The following is a 24,450-nucleotide window of genomic DNA, read 5'->3' as shown; positions in this document are numbered from 1 at the left end:
CACAAAAAAAAACAATGACTGTCTATACACTATACTATAGGCTATGTTAACCTTTTTAAACTAGTAGCTAAATGACATGATAAATCATCAACTCACACCTCTTTCACAAAACACCTGCAACGAATTTTTAATCCAAGTAATTAACTAATCATGAGGGACCTGACAGGCTAAGGTCCAGGCACACCTGTGATTTAAATCTCAACAACGAAAAACATATTCAGTGACCACATGACACAAATTGAGTCATGAAACCCGCTGAAGCATGTGCCTTACGGCAGTGGCAAAAACTTCTGACCAACAACAGGAATCAGGAGACGCCGATCCCAGCGCTGGAAAGCGAGAATGCGCAAAGCCATCCTGCTTCATCTTGAGGTATTTGAGTGTTCGATTACAATTGTTTTAAATAGTTGAAAAAATAGCTGGCTTTTTTCATTGGAATACAACAATAGATTAATTTGTTATGACAGAATATGTATGTGCAGTTTAGTTTGATGGATAAAGGATTGACCTGTACATTTTATTCTTCCTGCAGGTTCAACACCCACACTCATACAAAAGTTTGAACAGCAGTGTCCCCGTACTGGAGCTGTACTTCGGAGATGGGTGCCTGCTGAAGGACTTCAGGATGACCCGAGACTCCCTGGAGGCCTTGATGCGGTGTCTGGGGCCTGAGAGGAGACAGGCCTGGGGACACCACATGACTGTATTGAAAACTGTGTACTGGCTGGCACACGGTTTGTCATACAGTGTGGTGTCCCGGGCCTTTAAGGTACCCCTCTCCACGGTCCACAGACTGGTCCACCAGGGAGTGGAGGACATCGCTGCTCTTAGGCAGTCTGTGATCAGGCTGCTTGCTGGTCCAGAGCTGGAGGAGGTAGGGCAGGGCTTCCAGCAGTTGGCCGATAGCCCGGCGTTTAGTTCATGTGTGGGTGCCATTGATGGGTGCCAGATTAGAATAAAGATCCCACCCGGACCCAGTGGCCAGGACTACATAAATCGGAACCTCTTTCCTTCCATACAGCTGCAGGCTGTATTCGATGGGAAGGGTAAATTCCTACAAACATTCGTAGGATTTTCCCGGCTCAGTGCACTACACCCGTGTCCTAAAAAACAGTACCTTATACAAAGAGGCTCTGTACCCTCCACCAGGGTACTTTATTGTGGGAGATGGTGGCTATCCGTGCATTGTACACCCCATAACGGTCGTAACCCCGTATCGGGAGCCACTACAGGGGAGGGTACAGAGCCGCTTCAACGGCTGCCATGCCAAAGCGCGCAGCATCATGGAGCGCGCTTTTGGGATACTGAAGGGGCGATGGAGATGCCTCCTGTCAAAGGCCTTGGAGGTGAACCACACCTTTGTCCCTGCTGTGGTAACTGCCTGCTGTGTACTGCACAATCTCAGCATTACTGCAGACATGACTGAACTGTTGGAGGAGGAGGAGGAGGAGGAGGAGGAGGAGGAGGAGGAGGAGGAGGAGGAGGAGGAGGAGGAGGAGGAGGAGCAGCAGCAGAAGCAGCAGGAGGGGGTAGAGAGGTCTCCACCTCGTCCTGTGAGGGGGGAGCGAGGTGGACAGGGCCGGAGAGACAGACTGGCAGACCAAATCTCGGCTGCTGACCACAACCCGGTCCAGCTGAACGACCACGATTATTGTTGAGAGGATATTTATTTATGGCCTGTTTTTTTGTTACCCGTTTGTGTTCTTCACCGATGAAAAATGCATTTACTGGCCAGATGCATTACTCAGTTCTTTTGTTCGTCCATTTATATGCCTTATTTCCAATTTCACCTTGCTCAAGTTTATTTAGAGCAAAGGACTTTACAGACCCATATCTTATTACAAATCGTATGTGAAAAAGGCCATCACACAATCTCTTAAGAAAGTGTTAGGTTTAGTGTTGAAATTTAGTCATGTTCAGTGATAAAATATTGTTATGCTTTGACTGAACTTGAAAAGAAAGAAGAGACATGTGTTATTAATTTGACTTATGTAGGGTTTGAGCTACATGCAGTAACTTGCCTCAATGTTAATGTATATATTATTTATAATAAAAAATCCCTGATATTGCATTTGGATACTTTACACACGGTTGGTTTATGCGCAGAATTATTTGAGGTGGAGATTTAAAAAGCGGAAATCAGTGGCCATGACTTTCGGTATGACTATAGAAAGTTATGCCTTGGGTTGCAAAAAGACTTTAAAAACGTTGGCTTTTCAGTCAGGTCACAATCATAAAATGTATATTCAGCGTTGTATAAAATAAAGATCTCCTTGTATCTTCAGCAAACATGTGTGTTTCTGTATGTCTAATTGTAAAGAAGGCTTCATGCTTGATGTAACCCTTGTATGGTGTTCGGGTCTGTGGGACCCGTTTATCATTTTTCTAAAGAAAATTGATAATTTATTTTCTCTAACTCACTCAATGGCCTTGGCTCTGCATGTCTCCCTTGAAAAAGAGATCAATGATCTCAATGAGATTTCACCTGGATAAATAAAGGATTTGAATTGAATTATCTGTGAAGAACAGATATCAGAACACATTTTCAGTGACCAACCACTGTACCCCACCCCCCACACACATTTATATTACATACAGGGTGTTCGGGTCCAACAGACCCACGAACACTGGCTGAATAACAGAAATATGAACACACCACACAAGAGTTAAGGTCAAACTTAAATATGTTTACTAAATGTTGTAACATATATAAATAAAGAATAAATGAACACATCCAAAGTACAGAAAAAAGAAGAAAAAAAAGACACTATTCTTTCCTAACTAGTTCCTCGAAGAGCTTGAGGAATTTGGCTTCCTCCCAGGCTGCCTGCTGGCGGTTGAAGCGGTCCTCCTCTTTGTCCGCCTCCAGGAACTGTAGCAAAGCGCTTTTCTTTTTTTTCGGGGAGGGGGACCGGCAGAGGTGGATGGCCCAACACACTCCTGGCTGTCCGAGCCAGACTCTGTGGCCTGGCTCTGGACAGCCTCAGTGGATGTTGAGCCACTGCCAGAAGCCACAGCAGCAGTGGCCGAGTCCATCAGGGTGGGAGGGTCGATGAATGGCCTCCCACCGATGGCCTCATGCATGGCCGTAAAATACGGATCTATTATGTTCCCAATCCAGGAAAATGTCACTCACTCCCAGGCTTTCTTGGCAGTGTGCCTTCGGTCAGTAAAAAGGTTATCGTTCTCGACCCTCACTTTGATGAGGGTCAGAGTGTCTTGCTCTGTCCCTGTGAAAAGACAAAGTAAAAGGTGTAGTTTAAAACTGTTGGAAGATTTACAGACTGTAATGAGCGATGGATTCTAGTGTACAACATAGCCCAAACCAAATGATGGTGCTGAATGCTAAACAAAGTTCTGGTTGATTTAACACTCTTATAAAAAAATTAACGTTTGCACTTTTAAACATCATGGCATGCTGTAGCAGGATTCGGTGTAGTTAAAATGTGGATAAAAACAGATCGCCACTGTGCTTACAACTAAAGACGCAAACACTGCGGCATACGGCTCCTTATGGGTACTGCAATATTTGAAGAGCTGGAGCGGCATTCCGGTGCTCTCCGTAAGCACTCTAGTTTAGTCTACACTCCTTTCAGACGAGAAATAACCACGTGAAGACACGTTACGCTCGTGTTGTGTTCAAGGAACCTGTCCTTGGCCAGGAAAAACAGGCACTCGCTTGTTTAATTATTTTGCAATCTAGATTTCTTCTTCTTTTTTGAAGTGAGAAGTTGTCCGTCAGCCGGACGGACTAACGGACGTACTGACGGACGTACTGACGGACGGGCGGACCCCCCCCCCCCCCCAAAAAAAAAAAAACTCTTCGGTTCTCCACGAATTACACAAGTCACCCAAAGCAGCGTTAAAAAAGCGGGAGGCGCCGAAAAGCGACTAATTTGCATCACTGTTAATAAAATGTGCACTTTGTGGTGCCGAAGAAAGGGAGTCGGAGGCGGTGTATTAAGAATGGAGTTCCAATCTTTATTATCCATTCATCTCCATTAGGTTCATACATGAACTGCTCTGAATCACAAGCTAGCAGCAATGGCAAGCTAAAGCCACAGGTGTTCCCACTAAAGCAGGGGTGTCAAAGTCAAGGCCCGCGGGCCAGATCCGGCCCGCGAATGAATTATCTTGGCCCCCGGGATGATATTTGATTAGTATTAGAACCGGCCCGCAGGCCACAGCCGCCTGCTTGTGTTTTGCACGCACCAAGACTACATTTCCCACAATGCAACGGTAGCCCGCGAACTCACTGCAGCGCCGCAAGTGGGCCTCGGCTTCGTTAGTCATCAGCATTCAGGGCAGATGTCAACTTTCAGCAACCCCGCTCCCCAATAATGGCTAAACGGAAGGTGGACGGTGAGAACAGGGGGTTTAAAGCCAGGTGGGAGGCAGAGTACATGTTCACGGAGGTAAAAGGCAAAGCTGTGTGTCTTCTGTGTGGAGAAAGTGTGGCCGTAATGAAAGAATATAATCTAAGAAGGCACCATGAAACGTCTAAGAAACACAAAGACAAAGACAAGAATATGGACATGGAACAAAGGCTACAGAAGGTGGAAGAATTAAAACGAGGTCTTAAGTCCCGGCAGGCTCTGTTCACAAAAGCCAAATCACAAAGCGAGGCTGCTGTCAAGGCTAGTTTTATTGTGGCAGAAGAAGTTGCAAAATCAGCCCGGCCCTTTACAGAGGGAGAGTTTATCAAAAACTGTATGCTTAAAGTTTGTGACACGGTGTGCCCAGACAAAAGGCAGCTATTTTCAAACGTGAGCCTGAGCAGAAACACCGTTGCTGAACGTGTAGACCAGCTTTCCACCAATCTAAAAGAACAGCTTGTGGAAAAGGGAAAAGATTTCATCGCATATTCACTTGCTGCGGATGAGAGCACCGACACAAGTGACATTGCCCAGCTGTCAATTTTCATTCGTGGAGTTGACTCCAGCTTGGGCATAACAGAAGAGTTTTTGGCATTACGTCCTATGCATGGCACAACTACAGGACAAGATCTGTATGAAGAGGTATCCAGATGTGTAAATGAGATGGGGCTGCCTTGGGGAAAACTCGTGGGATTGACAACAGACGGAGCACCCGCGATGTGTGGACATAGGAGTGGATTGGTGGCAAGAATACGTGAGAGGATGCGGGACGAAAACGTCACAGGTGAGCTGACAGCTTATCACTGCGTAATACACCAGGAGTCGTTATGTGGCAAAGCCTTGAAAATTGATCATGTAATGAGCATCATAACGCGTGCAGTTAACTTCATTAGGGCCAAAGGTTTAAATCACCGCCAGTTCAAGGCATTTCTGGGCGAGTTAGATACAGAGTATGGTGACTTGCCCTATCACACGGCTGTGCGATGGCTAAGCCAAGGAAAAGTGCTGCAAAGATGTTTCGAGCTGCATGAGGAGATCTGTCTGTTCATGGAAAGCAAAGGGAAAGACACAACAGAGCTCCGAGATGAAACATTTATGTGTGAAATGGCGTTTCTGTGCGACATCACAAGCCATCTGAATGCGATGAACCTGCAGCTGCAGGGACGGGGGCGTGTCATCTCTGATATGTACAGTACAGTGAAGGCGTTTAAAACCAAGCTGATCCTGTGGGAGACACAGATGCGGAAAGAAAACTTGAGCCACTTTCCCAGCTGCCAGACAATGAAAGAGAAGCTCTCTACCGCTGTGTTCCCGAGTGCACAGTTTGCTGATAAACTCAACATACTTGCCGCCGACTTCCGACGCCGATTTGCTGACTTTGAAGCTCAAAAAAGCAGGTTTGAACTGCTCGCCAATCCTTTTGGAGTTGACGTGGAAAGCGCACCAACAAACCTGCAAATGGAGTTGATTGAGCTCCAGTGCAATGACACACTGAGGGAAAAATATGAGAGAGTGGGTGCTGCTGAGTTTGCACGTTTCATCCCCGACACATTGCCTCAGCTGCGCATCCAAGCTGCTCAGACGCTCTCTATGTTTGGCAGCACATACCTGTGTGAACAAATGTTCTCTTTGATGAAGCTAAACAAAACATCACACAGGAGCCGTCTTACTGATACACACCTTGAGTCAATCCTGAGGATTTCCTCAGCTCAGAGCCTGACCCCGAACATTGATGAACTTGTACAAAAGATGGGACACCACCAAGTATCAGGCTCAGCCTCAGACAAGTGAGCATCACAGAGCATTAACTTATTTTTAGTTTTTAATTCAGTTAAATTTTTATTTATTTTTATTTTTTGTTTCTACAAGACATGATTTTTCTTTGAAAGAAGTATTGTTTTGTCTGTGTGCCATAGGTTTTTGTATTTTATTTATTTATATTTATTTTTCAGTTAATGGATTGCAGATAAGAGCCATGAGAAAGAATACAACTGATTTTATTTTTATTTTTTTATTTTCTCATTTTACTATTTGAAAGCACGGGAGCAGCACAATATTGCATTTTCAGTTTATAATGCATGCAATTTCATTTATGCATTTATCTCGATATTTAGGAGCATATTTTATTTTTGAAGGACATTTTTTTGCTGTTTGCCTGTTGAAAATGTTTTCCCTTTAAATAAATGACAGAGCCATAAGAAAATATTGCTTCATTCATTTAATCATTAAATAATATACGATGCACTGTGTTAGGTCTTGGTTCAATAGGTTATGTGCAATCATTTTAATATGTTTTAATAAAAATTGAACCAGTCCGGCCCTCGGCTTGTAGCAAATTTGTTTTTTTGGCCCTCTGATGCATTTGACTTTGACACCCCTGGTCTAAGGACAGAGGGTGTCGTATTGTCATACTGATATTCTGTACAAACTGTGAAGTCCACTGAGACAAATGTAACATTTGTGATATTGGGCTATATAAATAAACATTGATTGATTGATTGATTGATTGATTGAATCACAGACACAAAGATTCAGGACTACAGCGACACTTTATTCCCCCTCAATAATGGTAACTGTCACTGTGAGAAATGGGTAGTTATGGCAAATGTTTCGAAGGCGGGCTAATAGGGAAGTCAAACTCAACATTTCAATTTTTTCAGTGTGTTAAATGCCCACAATTCATTCTTGAAATGAATTAAAACAGTTAATGTAGCAGCAAAGTGCATTAGACACTGTCAAAAGATTGTTTAGAACTGAATTAGTGATAATGAATGAAAACAGAAAATAACTTACTGAATACTTAACAATAAAATGTTGCTAATCAGACAGAATGTGAGACTTACTAGAGGGATCATGTACACACTCAGCAGTCGGGCCACAGCGATGGACACCTCAGAGTACAGAGCCCCTAAAATAATCTTCACCCTGGGCCTGAAGTCCGAGTAGTCACAGTCAACATTCAGAGACCTGTTGACAGCGAGCATGTACTCCACGTTCTGCAGCGCCGTGCTGGCGAAGGAGCACGTGTCGCACATCATGTATCCCAGACGCACTCCTGGGAGGAAGCCAGCCGCATTTATCTCATTAAGACAAAAACATTAAGTGATCAAGAAAAAGCAGGCATAAAGTTACTCTAGTGGACTAACCTTTTAAGTCCCAAAAGAGTCCAAATATTTAAATATTTTTATAAAAAGTCAATTAGAACTTTGTTTGTCTACAACACACTGAAAAAATGTAAACATTGAATCTAATTCAATTTAAACTTTAAATTAAGTTAGTTGAAAGAAACAATATTAAAGGTGGGGTAGGTAATTTTGGAGAAACCAGCTCGAGTGCGCTAGCATTTGAAAATTCACAGCCGGAAAAGATCTGCCACTTCCTTACAGAGCCCCTCCTCCAACACACACGAACGCGCACATGACCAATGAGGGCACGAGATGATTGGTCGTGCTTTTTACAGTACTACGGCTTCCACAGATGAAATGTTGTTATGGATTTTTTGTCAAAGCACTTAAGATATTCATTGCTATCGGGATGTTAAGATAATTCCATGGAATATAACAATAAGTGTATCTCGAGCCGGTTTCTCAAACTTACGTACCCCACCTTTAAGTTGAACCTAATATGTTTATTTAAACTTAATATTATTGCTTTCAACTAACCTAATACAGTTATATCTCACAGGCTCCGCCCTCTACTGGACTCTATGGGTACTACCCCTTGACCTTACTAGTAATACTATGCGAGCGTTCACCTACTGAGATATCTTTAAATGTACCCGGCCCTCTGGGCGGGCCTACCTGAGTGCGCGCGCAAGCCCACCCTTTATAAGGCGGCCTCGCCTCCTGACTGTCATCCTTTTCTCTTCAGCGAGCAGGATAAACAACTGAGAGCGAAAGAGAGAGAAGAAGATTGAGAAAGAATGGAAAACCATAGAGTCAAGTAGAGGGCGGAGCCTGTGAGAGATATAACGATGGGTTACGTATTGTAACCCAGTTATATAAGCACAGGCGCGGCCCTCTACTAGGGGCCCTGTCTGTCCTATGCTGCTCGCTGAAGAGAGTTGTAGGTTAGTTAATCAGGTTAATGTTATTTGTTTCATGTTTAGTCAAGTCTCTTTTTTCACCTGTCTAGTCCTGTCATTGCACTTCCTGTTTTATTTTGGTACGTACCGTTCAGAGCTCTCCTTCCCTTGTGTGTCTTCCTCCCCATGTGATTGTCAGCCCCTCCCTTGATTGTTGCCACCTGTGTCCCATTAACTCTTGTGTATATAGTACTCGTCTATTCTTGTCCGTTTTGCCTGTCCCTGTTTGTCTACACTCCCTCATACTGTAAAGTGTCTTTGAGTTCCAGAAAAGCGCTATATAAATATAATTTATTATTATTATTATTATGTTACCTGCCCATCTCTTCTTGTCCATGTTACCTGCCCGTTTTTCAAGTCCGCGTTACCTGTTCGTCTTTTGTCCTGATTAGCTGCCAATGCTTTTAAATGTGTTCATGTCTGTCTTTTTCCCTGGTCTTGTTAATGTTTAGTTGTTTCTTGTTTTTTTCTTCTCGTCTGCTTTTTAATAAAACTTTTTTTTTTCTTTTTAACTGCACTTGGGTCCCGATTTTCCCCATCCCTGACTCAATCATAAATATTCAATGAGATTTAGGTGGTATATCTTTGTGAAAATCTCATACATTTAAAACACTTTAAACATTCTCTGAGATTATAAAGTCATACATTTTAAAGAATAATCTCAAAACTCAAACTCTTCTAGTTTAAAGTAATACATTTAAGAGAAAAAAAACATTCCTATATGTTTCTCAATGAACCACATTGTTTCACTCACCGGTAAATTTGTGAATTTAACCTACATCTTTTTTTTTTATATCAAGATTTATGACTCTTGACTATAAAGTAATTTTTCATGTGGGAGAGTCTTTTATCCTCCCCGGCTTTTAATGATTTTACTCTTATTTCGTACAATGGTCCAAATGGCAAAATAGCAGTCTATATCCAGTGGAAATGAAAAAACAACAGCATATTTTTTGCAAAAATAGATAACACACACTGAAAAAACCTAAACGTTGACTTTGTTTAAGTGTTTTATGACAACAGATTTTGCGTATAAGAGTAGCAGTTTGAAGCAATAATATTAATAATTTTGATTTAAACTTAATATTATTGCTTTCAAATAACCAAATACAGTTATTTGAAATCTGTTGACCTAATACATTTAATTAAAGTCAACTTTTCAGTTTTTTTCAGTGTATATTTAAAAGGAAAGATATCCCTTCTGAATATCTAATTGAACAAACACATGTGTTTTTTTTCACTCTAGCTTTCAGGTCTAATCCTTTTATCTGGAGCAATCACTTTATGATGACACGGCATCAATATACCAATCACAACATCTCCAGAGGCCTGGGCTCCACACATGGAATGAGCAAAGTCACATTCCCCCCCACAGGCCTGGAGGCTGCTCAGAGCTATCAAGGCCGAGAGGAAACGGTACATCTTGATTCCCTGAGTGACAAAGTCTTTCTGAGATGTTTAGGAACGCTTGTCTCTCAAAAGGCACTTGGGAGGTGTAAGAATGTTAACGTGCAGGAAACCTGTTTTAAAGAGGAACTGTAAAAAATATTGCTTCATCGAATGTCACCTCCAGACACGCCCTCATGTGCCGGCACAGGGAAGCAAAGTGACAAATAAAAAGTGTGGTTGGCACGATTGTTGAGTAGAACAATGGAGAATGTTTCTGTTGTTCCTGAAGGTGAGTGTAGAGGCCCTTAAAGTTAGTGTATAATGAATAAAGCAATCATTCAACCAACTGTTGGTTGACTACATACACATAGACTGTAATACCCAAACTTTGTCCAATATACCCCTCATGTGCAACATACAACATTATTTTCAATCTTTAATCAGTACCAGCTACTGTTTTTATGGTAAACATTTATTTTTGCCATGGTGTACTCATCTGTCATTTATTTTTATTTTATTGTGTTTTTACTATTAATAAATTCTTTTGAATAAACTGCACTTTACTCTTGCTGTTGTAAATGTCCATGTTGCGGGACGAATAAAGGAATTCTGATTCTGATGGTTATTTTTTATCTGATATAAACAATATTATTCTCATGACTGTTTACTTTTTGAATGCTGTATGCTGTTCATTTGCTGAGACAGCCCAGCACTGAGTCTTCTTGGCTGGACTCCTTGCTCTTTCCACACAACAGGAACAAGTGACAGCACAGCATTCCACAAATTCATGTGAAACTATACACCTTTTCAACCAAGTGTTTCTTTGTTTTGTTATTTCCCTTTAATAATGTCCGTCTATTTACTGCAACTCACTTATGTCACACATCAGGTTGTGTTGGGACTTGTAGTTTTAATATATCTTTTATCGAGGTTAAACGCTTAGTCACAACACTCCATCCATCCATCGGTCCAACCTTTAATATTCACCACTCACATTAGAACGCCTTGTCAGGAGTGGAGTATCACTTTTGACACTCCACTACGTGCTTAGTTTTAAACACGTTAATGCTCTGAATCTAACCCTGTGAGTCGCCAGCCAACTTTATTGTTGGCTAGTGTGTGTGTGTGTGTGTGTGTGTGTGTGTGTGTGTGTGTGTGTGTGTGTGTGTGTGTGTGTGTGTGTGTGTGTGTGTGTGTGTGTGTGTGTGTGTGTGTGTGTGTGTGTGTGTGTGTGTGTGTGTGTGTGGGTGGATGATATTAAACCTTTATATTGCTGATAGAAACGGTATTCGTGAAGTGATGAATCTTAATTATATTTATAATTGTAAATTTGTGGTGACACCATGTGGGACCATAATTCACCTTGTTTATTGTGTTGCCACACGGACCCTTTAGTGGGAACACCTGTTGCTTTAGCTTGCCATTCCTGCTAGCTTGTGATTCAGAGCAGTTCATGTATTAACCTAATGGAGATGAATGGATAATAAAGATTGGAACTCCATTCTTAATACACCGCCTCCGACTCCCTTTCTTCGGCACCACACTGGTGACCCTGACGGCTTCGAGACAGTTTCCGAAGTCTCAATGAACATGGCTAATTGCGATGTTTTCGTAAAGCTGCCGGAGTTTTGGGAGAATGCCGCGGCGGCGTGATTTGCACACGTGGAGGTGCACTTCGCCTGCCGGCAGGTCCGTGATGGGGACCTGAAATAATAACCATGTCGTAGCAGCGCTGGGAAGCTCCACGTCATCCAGGTTGGTTGGATTTATCACAGACCCCCCACACCATGGCAAATATGAGGCGATTAAGGCCCTTCTCCTTAAGACATTTAGTTTATCTGCTAAGGAGAGGGCCCGCCAGATACTTGACATTCAAGGCCTAGGGGACAGCAAGCCATCTCAGCTAATGGAGAAAATGCTAAATCTGCTAGGGGGGGGAGATCCCCGGATTTTATTCACGGATATTTTCCTGCGTCACTTACCTTCTCGGTTCCAGACGGCGCTAGCCAACACGCCTGTCACGGAGTCCCGTGCCTTGGCTGAGGAAGCGGATCGTTTTTTCCTGGCTACACAACAGCCCGGTGCTGAGACGTTAGCCGCGACGCTCAGTGGCCCGTCTGTGGGCAAGAAAGCATGGCGGAGGCCGGACACGGCAGTTTCGAGCCGGCGTGGGGACATCGGAGAGTGCTTTTACCACCCACGTTTCGGGACAATGGCTAAGAAATGCATCGCTCCGTGCAGCTACAAACCCCCGGGAAACGGAGGGGCCGGCGCTCAGTAGTGGCCCTGAGCGTCGGCGGCACGGGCAGGCTCCTTTTCGTCAGCGACAGCGTTTTCGGGGGACTGTTTCTATGTGACACGGGCGCTCAACGGAGCGTAGTTCCCGCGTCGAGTGAAGACATCGCCCGTGGTGGGCACGGACTGCGGTTGACGACGGCTAACGGCGGTCCCATTCGCACGTACGGCGTGAGGCCTATGTGTTTGTGCATCGGAGGACAGCATTTCAGCTGGGATTTTGTGACAGCGGACATTTATTTTCCCCTCCTCGGAGCAGATTTTTTGTGTGCTCATGGACTATTAGTGGACGTTAAGAATAGGCGTTTGGTTGATGCCTTAACGTTTTCTTCCTTCGTGTGCATACTTGGCAGCGCAGCGTACGACGGGCTCTCGGGCTCACTGTCGGGGGCAGACACGTTTCTCAGACTGTTAGACGAGGTGGACCTGGTGCGTGGATTTCACCAGGTGCCCATGCACCCCCTGGACATTCCCAAGACAGCGGTGATAACACCTTTTGGACTTTTTGAGTTTCTGCGGATGCCTTTTGGGCTCAAGAATGCCGCTCAGACGTTCCAGCGCCTGATGGATTCGGTGTTGCGGGACCTGCTGTTTGTGATTTCTACCTCTACGACATACTCGTCGCCAGCCCTTCAGTGCAGGAGCACCTGTCCCACCTCCGAGCCCTTTTCACGCGGCTCAACGAACACGGATTAATCATCAATCCTGCAAAGTGCCAATTTGGGGTGTCTGACATTGATTTCCTGGGGCACCGCGTCACCAAGGGCGGTTCGACACCTCTGCCAGCGAAGGTGGAGGCTGTTGCGGTTTTTCCTCGCCCGCTCACAGCCCGGTCGCTCCGTGAGTTTCTGGGGATGGTGACCTTCTACCACCGTTTCATCCCCCGGGCCGCACACATCATGCGGCCGCTGTATGAAGCGTTGAAAGGCAACACCCCCGTCCAGGCGATCGACTGGACAGCAGTCGGACGTCGCTTTTGCCGGGATCAAGACTGCGTTAGCTCAGGCGGCTTTGCTGGCACACCCATCATCTACGGCTCCCATCTCCATCACCACGGACGCGTTGGACTACGCGGTCGGCGCAGTGCATGAGCAGTGGGTGGAGGGCGCTTGGCAGCCTCTTGCCTTTTTCAGCCGCCAGCTGACGCCCAGAGAACGCAGGTACAGGGCTTTGGACCGTGAGCTCCTGGGTCTTTATTTGGCCGTGCGGCACTTCCGTTTCATGCTGGAAGGCCGGGAGTTTACGGCGTTTGTCGACCACAAGCCGCTCACTTTCGCCATGTCTAAAGTGGCGGAGCCTTGGTCGGCGCGTCAGCAGCGTCAGCTTTCCTACATCTCTGAGTTCACCACAGACATTAAGCACGTGGCTGGCAAGTCGAACCTGGTTGCTGATTGCCTCTCCAGAGTTGTAATCGGTGCCGTCCAGTTGGGCCTGGACTATGATCGCATGGCGGCGGACCAGGTCACAGACCCCGGCGTCAAGGCTCTGAAGGTGGGGGGCGCGGGGCTGCGCTTGGAGGATGTGGTGTTCGGCGACGCGGGCGTTACCCTCCTTTGTGACGTCTCCACGGGCCTGTCGCGGCCAGTCGTTCCCGCCAGCTGGAGGCGTCCTGTGTTCGAGGCTGTGCAAGGACTGTCAAACCCTTGCGTTAAGCCTTCGGTGCGCTTGGTGACCGCGAAGTTCGTCTGGCATGGGCTGAAAAAGGACGTGAGGACTTGGGCTGGTGAGTGCGTGGCTTGTCAGCGCGCTAAGGTGCACCGCCACACGAAGGCCCCTTTGGAGCGTTTCCTGGTGCCTGAGAGGAGGTTTGACCACGTTAACATCGACCTGGTTGGTCCATTGCCCTCCTCTCGGGGCTTTTCCTACCTCCTCACCATGGTGGACAGGACGACCCGTTGGCCGGAGGCGGTCCCGCTCGTTTCGACGTAAGCCGCAGATGTTGCCCGGGCCTTCATTGCAACGTGGGTGTTTCGTTTTGGCCCCCCCGTCGGACATTTCCTCAGACAGGGGCTCTCAGTTCACGTCCGAACTCTGGAACGCCGTGGCAGGCGGTTTGGGGGTTAAGCTGCACAGGACTACCGCTTACCACCCTCAGGCTAACGGCCTCTGCGAGCGCTTCCATCGCTCCATGAAGGTGGCCCTTAGAGCCGGCCTTACGGACGGGAATTGGGTCGACAAGCTGCCATGGGTGATGCTGGGCCTGAGGACTGCGCTTAAGGAGGACCTGCAGTGCTCTACGGCTGAGATGGTCTACGGGCAGCTGTTGATAGTTCCAGGGGATTTCCTACCTAATGCGTCGGCTCCCTGGTCGGCGTCGACCCAGCGGGCTTTCCTGCAGGACGCCGCTGAGGCCTTTGCTCCGATCCCTACTACTCGGCACGGTACGCAGGTGTCCCAGGTTCCCGCACAGCTCCGCTCGACGGGGCACGTGTTCATCCGGCACGATGCGCACAGGGGCCCCCTGCAGCCCCCTTAAGATGGGCCTTTCCGGGTCTTGGAGCACGGGGACAAGCATCTGGTTGTCGACCTGGGTGGCAAGGCCGAGCACGTCTCGGTCGACCGGGTGAAGGCTGCTCACCTGGACTTGGACCAGCCGGTGGTGCTGGCTCGGCCTCCGTGACGGGGCCGCCCCTCGGCCTCGACCCCTGTTACGGATTTAAGACCTGTTGTTCTGGTCCCTCCCCTTCCGGGGGTCGCAAAGGCGGAAGTCACTTTTCCGACTCCCGTGCTCAGGAGTCGTGGGGGTCGGCGTGTCGTTCCTCCCCGCCATGCTGATTTTGTTTATGTGTGAATTCTGGGGGGGCTTGTGTGGTGACACCATGTGGGACCATAATTCACCTTGTTTATTGGGTTGCCGCACGGACCCTTTAGTGCAGGGGTGTCAAAGTCAAATGCATCAGAGGGCCAAAAAAACAAATTTGCTACAAGCCGAGGGCCGGACTGGTTCAATTTTTATTAAAACATATTAAAATGATTGCACATAACCTATTGAACCAAGACCTAACACAGTGCATCATATATTATTTAATGATTAAATGAATGAAGCAATATTTTCTTATGGCTCTGTCATTTATTTAAAGGGAAAACATTTTCAACAGGCAAACAGCAAAAAAGTTAATGTCCTTCAAAAATAAAATATGCTCCTTAATATCGAGATAAATGCATAAATGAAATTGCATGCATTATAAACTGAAAATGCAATATTGTGCTGCTCCCATGCTTTCAAATAGTAAAATGAGAAAATAAAAAAATAAAAATAAAATCAGTTGTATTCTTTCTCATGGCTCTTATCTGCAATCCATTAACTGAAAAATAAATATAAATAAATAAAATACAAAAATCTATGGCACACAGACAAAACAATACTTCTTTCAAAGAAAAATCATGTCTTGTAGAAACAAAAAATAAAAATAAATAAAAATTTAACTGAATTAAAAACTAAAAATAAGTTAATGCTCTGTGATGCTCACTTGTCTGAGGCTGAGCCTGATACTTGGTGGTGTCCCATCTTTTGTACAAGTTCATCAATGTTCGGGGTCAGGCTCTGAGCTGAGGAAATCCTCAGGATTGACTCAAGGTGTGTATCAGTAAGACGGCTCCTGTGTGATGTTTTGTTTAGCTTCATCAAAGAGAACATTTGTTCACACAGGTATGTGCTGCCAAACATAGAGAGCGTCTGAGCAGCTTGGATGCGCAGCTGAGGCAATGTGTCGGGGATGAAACGTGCAAACTCAGCAGCACCCACTCTCTCATATTTTTCCCTCAGTGTGTCATTGCACTGGAGCTCAATCAACTCCATTTGCAGGTTTGTTGGTGCGCTTTCCACGTCAACTCCAAAAGGATTGGCGAGCAGTTCAAACCTGCTTTTTTGAGCTTCAAAGTCAGCAAATCGGCGTCGGAAGTCGGCGGCAAGTATGTTGAGTTTATCAGCAAACTGTGCACTCGGGAACACAGCGGTAGAGAGCTTCTCTTTCATTGTCTGGCAGCTGGGAAAGTGGCTCAAGTTTTCTTTCCGCATCTGTGTCTCCCACAGGATCAGCTTGGTTTTAAACGCCTTCACTGTACTGTACATATCAGAGATGACACGCCCCCGTCCCTGCAGCTGCAGGTTCATCGCATTCAGATGGCTTGTGATGTCGCACAGAAACGCCATTTCACACATAAATGTTTCATCTCGGAGCTCTGTTGTGTCTTTCCCTTTGCTTTCCATGAACAGACAGATCTCCTCATGCAGCTCGAAACATCTTTGCAGCACTTTTCCTTGGCTTAGCCATCGCACAGCCGTGTGATAGGGCAAGTCACCATACTCTGTATCTAACTCGCCCAGAAATGCCTTGAACTGGCGGTGATTTAAACCTTTGGCCCTAATGAAGTTAACTGCACGCGTTATGATGCTCATTACATGATCAATTTTCAAGGCTTTGCCACATAACGACTCCTGGTGTATTACGCAGTGATAAGCTGTCAGCTCACCTGTGACGTTTTCGTCCCGCATCCTCTCACGTATTCTTGCCACCAATCCAATCCTATGTCCACACATCGCGGGTGCTCCGTCTGTTGTCAATCCCACGAGTTTTCCCCAAGGCAGCCCCATCTCATTTACACATCTGGATACCTCTTCATACAGATCTTGTCCTGTAGTTGTGCCATGCATAGGACGTAATGCCAAAAACTCTTCTGTTATGCCCAGGCTGGAGTCAACTCCACGAATGAAAATTGACAGCTGGGCAATGTCACTTGTGTCGGTGCTCTCATCCGCAGCAAGTGAATATGCGATGAAATCTTTTCCCTTTTCCACAAGCTGTTCTTTTAGATTGGTGGAAAGCTGGTCTACACGTTCAGCAACGGTGTTTCTGCTCAGGCTCACGTTTGAAAATAGCTGCCTTTTGTCTGGGCACACCGTGTCACAAACTTTAAGCATACAGTTTTTGATAAACTCTCCCTCTGTAAAGGGCCGGGCTGATTTTGCAACTTCTTCTGCCACAATAAAACTAGCCTTGACAGCAGCCTCGCTTTGTGATTTGGCTTTTGTGAACAGAGCCTGCCGGGACTTAAGACCTCGTTTTAATTCTTCCACCTTCTGTAGCCTTTGTTCCATGTCCATATTCTTGTCTTTGTCTTTGTGTTTCTTAGACGTTTCATGGTGCCTTCTTAGATTATATTCTTTCATTACGGCCACACTTTCTCCACACAGAAGACACACAGCTTTGCCTTTTACCTCCGTGAACATGTACTCTGCCTCCCACCTGGCTTTAAACCCCCTGTTCTCACCGTCCACCTTCCGTTTAGCCATTATTGGGGAGCGGGGTTGCTGAAAGTTGACATCTGCCCTGAATGCTGATGACTAACGAAGCCGAGGCCCACTTGCGGCGCTGCAGTGAGTTCGCGGGCTACCGTTGCATTGTGGGAAATGTAGTCTTGGTGCGTGCAAAAGACAAGCAGGCGGCTGTGGCCTGCGGGGCGGTTCTAATACTAATCAAATATCATCCCGGGGGCCAAGATAATTCATTCGCGGGCCGGATCTGGCCCGCGGGCCTTGACTTTGACACCCCTGCCTTAGACCCTCACATCGTACAAGGAAAAACTTCCAGAGAAAACCCAGTTTAAAGGGAAAAATGGGAGAAACCTCAGGGAGAGCAACAGAGGAGGGATCCCTCTCCCAGGACGGACAGACGTGCAATAGATGCCATGTGTAAATTGAAAAGATAATACATTTGCAACATAGGTAGTCCAAATGTTTGGAAAATGCATGTGTGTATAATAGGAAGATGAATCCATGAGTATATCCATCCAGGACTTATGATCCAGGACCACAGCCACGACTCAAGATCCAGGACTCGCAATCCATGACACAGGACCGCAGGATCATCCATGACTCCGGATCCCGGCGTATATAGACACCAAAAAGAAAGAAATTTGGGGAAGCTGGGTTAATCGGAACATGAGAGTACACAGGTATAGACAGAGAGAAGGAAGAAGTAAGATGTCCCCCGACAAACTAAGCCTATATCAGCAAAACTAGGGGCTGAATCTAATCAGCCCTAACTATAAGCTTTATCAAAAAGGAAGGTCTTAAGCGCACTCTTAAAAACGGATAGGGTGTCTGCCGTCCGAACACAAACTGGAAGCTGATTCCACAAAAGTGGAGCTTGATAAGAAAAGGCTCTGGCTCCCATTGTACTTTTAGAGACTCTAGGAACAACCAACAACCCTGCATTCTTGGAACGCAATGCCCTAGTAGGACAATAGGGTATAATGAGTTCTTTAAGGTAAGATGGCGCCTGCCCATTAAGGGCTTTGTAGGCGAGAAGAATAATTTTAAATTCTATCCTGTGTTCTATAGGGAGCCAGTGTAAGGCAGCCAGAACAGGAGTAATGTGGTCCCTTTTCCTAACTCTGGTTAGTACACGAGCTGCAGCATTTTGAATCAGCTGAAGCGACTTGACTGACTTCTTGGTACACCCTGATAATAAGGAGTTACAATAATCCAGCCTTGAAGTAACAAATGCATGGACTAGTTTCTCTGCATCGTTTTGAGGCAAGATATGCCTGATTTTTGCAATGTTACGTAGATGGAAGTAGGCGGTCCTTGAAATTGATTTTATGTGGGCGTTAAAGGATAAATCCTGATCAAATATAACACCAAGATTCCTTACAGTCTCACTGGAGGCCAAATTAATGCCATCCATAGTTAATATATCTTTAGATAATTTGTTTCGTAGATTCTTCGGGCCAAGTACAATAACTTCAGTTTTGGTCGTGTTTAACATCAAAAAATTTAAGGTCATCCACGTTTTTAAGTCCTTGAGGCAGTCTTGAATTTTATTTAGATGATTAATTTCATCAGGCTTGATTGATAAATATAGTTGAGTATCATCCGCATAACAATGAAAGTTTACAGAATGATTCCTTATAATATTGCCTAACGGAAGCATATATAGGGTGAACAAAATAGGTCCAAGCACTGAGCCCTGTGGCACTCCATGGCTAACTTTGGTTTGCATGGAAGATTCATCGTTGACACGTACAAACTGAGAGCGTTCAGATATATAGGACCTAAACCAGCCTAATGCAGTTCCCTGTATGCCAACTAAGTGCTCTAGTCTTTGCAATAGGATATCATGGTCGATAGTATCAAATGCAGCACTAAGATCGAGCAAGACAAGAATAGAGACAAGTCCCTTGTCAGAGGCTATTAGAATGTCATTTGTGACTTTAACCAGAGCTGTCTCTGTGCTATGTTGTGTTCTAAAGCCAGACTGAAAATCTTCAAATAAATCATAGTTTTTTAAGTAATCACACAGCTGTTTTGCGACTGCTTTCTCAAGAATCTTTGAGAGGAACGGAAGATTAGAAATAGGTCTATAGTTGGCTAAAACCTCTGGATCGAGGTTGTGCTTTTTAAGAAGCGGTTTTATCACTGCTACTTTGAATGATTGTGGAACATAGCCTGATAATAAAGACATATTCATAATATTTAATAAAGAAGTGCTAATTAATGGAAAAACTTCTTTTAACAGCTTAGTTGGAATCGGGTCTAAGATACACGTTGATGGTTTAGAAGAGAGAATCATTGAATTTAATTGTTCAAGGTTTATGGCTGAAAAGCATTCTAGTTTACTATCTAGTGTAATATTAGAACTTACGTTTCCGGGAGCTGTTGATAACACTATACTGGTTAAAGGCAAGAGGTCATTGATTTTGTTTCTAAGAGTAACAATTTTATCATTAAAAAAGCACATAAAATCATTACTACTGAGTGCTATGGGAATAGAAGGCTCAGTCGAGCTGTGGCTCTCTGTCAGCCTGGCTACAGTGCTGAAAAGAAATCTTGCATTATTCTTATTCTCATCTATTAATGAAGAGTAGTATGCTGCTCTCGCTTTACGCAGTGCTTTCTTATATTCATTGAGTGTAATATGCCAAATTAAACGAGATTCTTCAAGTTTAGTGGAACGCCATATCCTTTCAAGTTGTCTCGACTTTTGCTTTATTTTGCGGGTTTCGACATTATGCCATGGAGCTAATCTATGTTGTTTTATTTTCTTCTTTTTCAAAGGAGCAACAGAGTCTAATTTTATTCGCAGCGCATCTGTAGCACTATCAACAACATGATCAATTTGGGGTGGTGTACATTTTGTATACGTTTCCTCCCCTACATGCAGACATGCTATCGAGTTAAGTATTGGTGGAATCTCTTCCTTACATTTGGCTATAGCACTAACAGATAGGTTTCTGCTGCAGGAGCTTTTGGCTAATGCTTTGTAGTCTAGTAACAGTACTTCAAAAGTTACTAAGAAATGGTCGGATAAAGCAGGATTATGCGGTTCGACTAATAGTTTCTCAATTTCAATACCATAAGTCAGAACAAGGTCAAGAGTGTGATTATAGCAGTGGGTTGGTTTATTTACACTCTGACAGAAACCAACAGAATCTAATATAGAGTTAAATGCAACAGTAAGGCTATTTTTATCATCGTCAACATGAATATTAAAGTCACCTACGATAATTACTTTATCTGTTTTAAGTACCAAAGCTGATAAAAACTCAGAGAATTCTGATAAGAATTCTGAATAAGGACCTGGTGCACGGTACACTGTAACAAATAAGATTGGCTGCAAAGTTATATTAAATATATATGATATTAAATCATTTACCAGTATTGCTTTAGATGCTAGAGATCTTATGTTTAAGAGACCACATTTAATCTTCCTGTTTTGTTGCACTGTAGTAGTTGTTACATTTACTTGTATTAGGTTATTATGTATGACACCTCTATTAGGTTTTACCTTAAATTGTCCTTGGGCAGACACACACACCGTTAATATTGGGTATTTTATTGGGTTCGGGATTCCTATGGATGACTGCCTAGGAGAGAGCGCAGAGAAGCGTGTAAGACTGCGACTCTGCCTCCTGGTCTCAACTCCAGTTTGTCATGGATTAAGTCCACAGAGCCCTGAAATGTTTGCCGAAATGAGATTTGCACCTTCCAAAGTAGGATGAATGCCGTCTCTCTTAATCAGACCAGGTTTTCCCCAGAAGGCTGTCCAATTATTCACGAAGCCCACATTGTTTGCTGGGCACCACCAAGACAACCAGCGCTGAAATGATGACATGCAGCTATACATGTCATCATTGATCAGATTGGGGAGGGGACCAGAGAAGATTACGGTGTCCGACATTGTTTTAGCATAACTACACACCGACGCCACATTAAGTTTGGTGCATTCTGATTGGCGTAAACGAACATCATTACCACCGACGTGAATAACAATCCTACTGTATTTACGTTTATTTTTAGCCAGCAGTCTAAGATGCGCCTCAACGTCGCCCGCTCTGGCCCCCGGAATGCATGTGACTGTGGACGCTTCGGTCTCTAAATTCACGTGTCTCATAATAGAGCTACCAATAACCAGAGTTGGCTTCTCAGCGGGTGTCTCGCTGAGTGGGGAATATCTGTTAGATACGTGAACGGGTTGGTGGGGACCTGCGGGTTTCGCGTTATGCCCCTTCTGAACAGTCACCCATTCTCCCTGCTGCTCGGGAGTTGCCGGGGGACGGCTAAGAGGAGCTACCTTTTGCCGGTCCGCACCGGCTAACATGGGCTTTACTGTAGCTGAGTTATTTTCTAAGATGCGGAGCCGGGCTTCTATGGCTATGATTCCCGCCTCCAACCTAACAACTATACTACATTTAACACATGTATCGGTACCAGTAAAGGAGGTAGGGGAGTAACCAAACATGAGACAGTTAGAGCAGGAAATAGCACCCGAGGGTGGGGAAAGAGCCATGGCTAGCTATCAAGCTAAAGTAGCTACCGTTAGCAAACCCGAAAAGAGGGTAGGCAACTGTGGAGTTACAGTCGCTAAGAGAAGGAGAGTTTGTGAGTGCTTAAGCTGTAGTAACGTGTGATTACAACGTCAGGCAGTTGCCGTGATCAAGAGAGTTTTAAAACGATCGATTAAGTTAAGATTAAGCTATCAGCAACAGAACAGGCACACGGGATACCCGGAGATGACAACAACAACCGGAAGTTACAACATGCTTACCGCAATAGTGGTCCGTGATTAACTTTATGTTATTATTTCCAAGATTCACAACGTGTTTTATAAAAAATATTCTTTCATATTCAGTATGAACAAGATGCTGCAGAACAGATTGCATATGGCTCAAACAAGTCAATACCAAAGATACAAGAGCAAAATCACAACGACCAATCACATTTACTCATACACGAGAAAAAGCAGTAAAACACAAATAAACCGAACAGGATTCAACAGGCTTCCTTGCCACACACACACACACACACACACACACACACACACACACACACACACACACACACACACACACACACACACACACACACACACACACACACACACACACACACACACACACACACACACACACACACACACACACACACACACACACACACACACACACACACACACACACACACACACACACACATAGCCGGGGGAACATGTTTCAAATGGGGGGTGCTGTGGGGATGACACCAGGGCTGGTTCTGACCAATGTGCTGCCCTATAGGCAAGATTTTATCTGGCAATGAAAAACCTCTGTAAAAGACCAATACACTAGAAAAAGATAAACATATTGACATGGTGGACAGCTTATATAACAAGGCTTCAAATGTATTTAGTATTATAACATGTTTTAATTGGAGGGGTGGACTTCACATCCTCTAGGGGGGTCCGGGGGCCTTTTTTTTAACATTTTAAAGTCAAATGCTTCAATCTGGTGCACTTTGAGCGCCCAATTACTAGACTGATCTAGAGGGTACAACAGATCGGTTTGCATTTTATTAATCAAATAAGTATGTGAACATTTCCAATAACCTACCATAGCCAATAACAAATAAATGTAACTTATTTTATTTGTGTTGTTCATTCATATCTTATTTTACCAGTTAACATCTATTTATTTATGCATATTTTTAAATCTCCAGTTTTAAACGATATTTTTGTTTACTGTCCTATAGTATACATTGGAATGATTTCAAACCTGTTTTTATTTATCCTAATAATTATAAAGGTGTGCCTTGGAAATATTTGTTTTCATAAATTGTGATCAAAACGTTTGAGACTCACTGAGATAACGTATCCCCGCGGTATCCCCTCTCTCTATCTCTCTCACTTTGGCTGTGAGTTGCGGGCGCCTGCTAAGCCAACATCCCTCACTTTCATCACTACAGCGCCCATCGTACAGGGCAAATGGAAAATGTAACCGGGTTGAAAAAAGGGTGTTATCTTTACTTAATTATGAATGTTGTTACATCAAGGCTGAAAATTCGTTTTTTTTTGTATTATATCTTGTGGAAGTGCAGATCCCATGTCCTCCACCAGGGGGTGCTGCAGCACCCTCAGCACCCCTACTTCCCACGGCCCTGCACACACACACACACACACACACTAAAAGGCACAGCCAACCTTACTAAATTACTCATACCAGCTGAAAATATCCAAATAATCAATAACTAATTACGATACGTACAAAATTCAACTTGAAAACATGCTCATCATTTCAAGGCAAAGGGTTGGGTCTAAAGCCCTTCATTTCAAATCTAAATGTGATAAAAGAAACTTGAAATAAATATCAGAATTTAAACTTGGATTAATTCTGTGATATTTGCTGGCTATAGCTAGCCTCTGTTAGTAAGGAGGACAATCATAATCATCGGACATGTTTTTTCCAACAGAATCGATTCATTTCTGAGGGCAGCTCTGCTGCAAAGGGGGGAATCGGATTGGAAAACTGCTTCAATTTCTAAGAGCTGCACTGGATGCAGCACAACTGAGGATGGCATTAGCAATGCCATTACGTTAATAGACTACAATTAAAACATATTCATTTCCTGATTCATTCAGCCAGCATAGGAAGCTTTGATGTCCCTATCAGCTCACATTTGATCATTTTGTATTTCAAGTAATGTGTCTAGTACCGATCCTAGCTTCGGTTTAGTTTATTGTACAGAAGCTGGGTCCACGCAGTACTTGGACCCAGCTTATTTGTATCTGTTAACAGAGGGAATTTGTTGCAGTTGGTAAGGCGTGAGGTTAGCTGTTTTTACCACCAGTAATTTTGCTAAGATAGGTTAAGCACATACTGGGAAAGATATTTCCTCAACCCACCAAAACTAAATTGGAATGATTTCCTCATCTATCTTCTACTAGACTTCAAACATATTTTACAATAACTATTACAGATTGTTTCAGTATATCAAATAAGATAAGATATTATTCAACCAAAGGAAATTCCTGTTCCAGAGTTGCAAAAAAT

The 24,450-nt window shown here is 44.3% G+C and overlaps 1 long non-coding RNA gene across 1 annotated transcript in view; it reads right to left on the bottom strand.

Annotated features, from left to right (window-relative positions):
* Positions 1 to 2,672: 2,672 nt before the first annotated feature.
* The window catches only part of LOC307016813, a 55,498-nt gene continuing 33,720 nt past the window's right edge, over positions 2,673 to 24,450 (bottom strand). Inside the window, exon 2 of the long non-coding RNA XR_013801912.1 lies at positions 2,673 to 3,230. This is a non-coding gene — a long non-coding RNA (uncharacterized lncRNA). The remainder of the gene's footprint in view (positions 3,231 to 24,450) is intronic.

Source organism: Notothenia rossii (genome assembly GCF_949606895.1).
Source record: "Notothenia rossii genome assembly, chromosome: 8".
Classification (NCBI taxonomy): Eukaryota; Metazoa; Chordata; class Actinopteri; order Perciformes; family Nototheniidae; genus Notothenia; species Notothenia rossii.
Note: the sequence above shows the minus strand (reverse complement) of the source record. Positions and strands in the feature narration are given on the sequence as shown.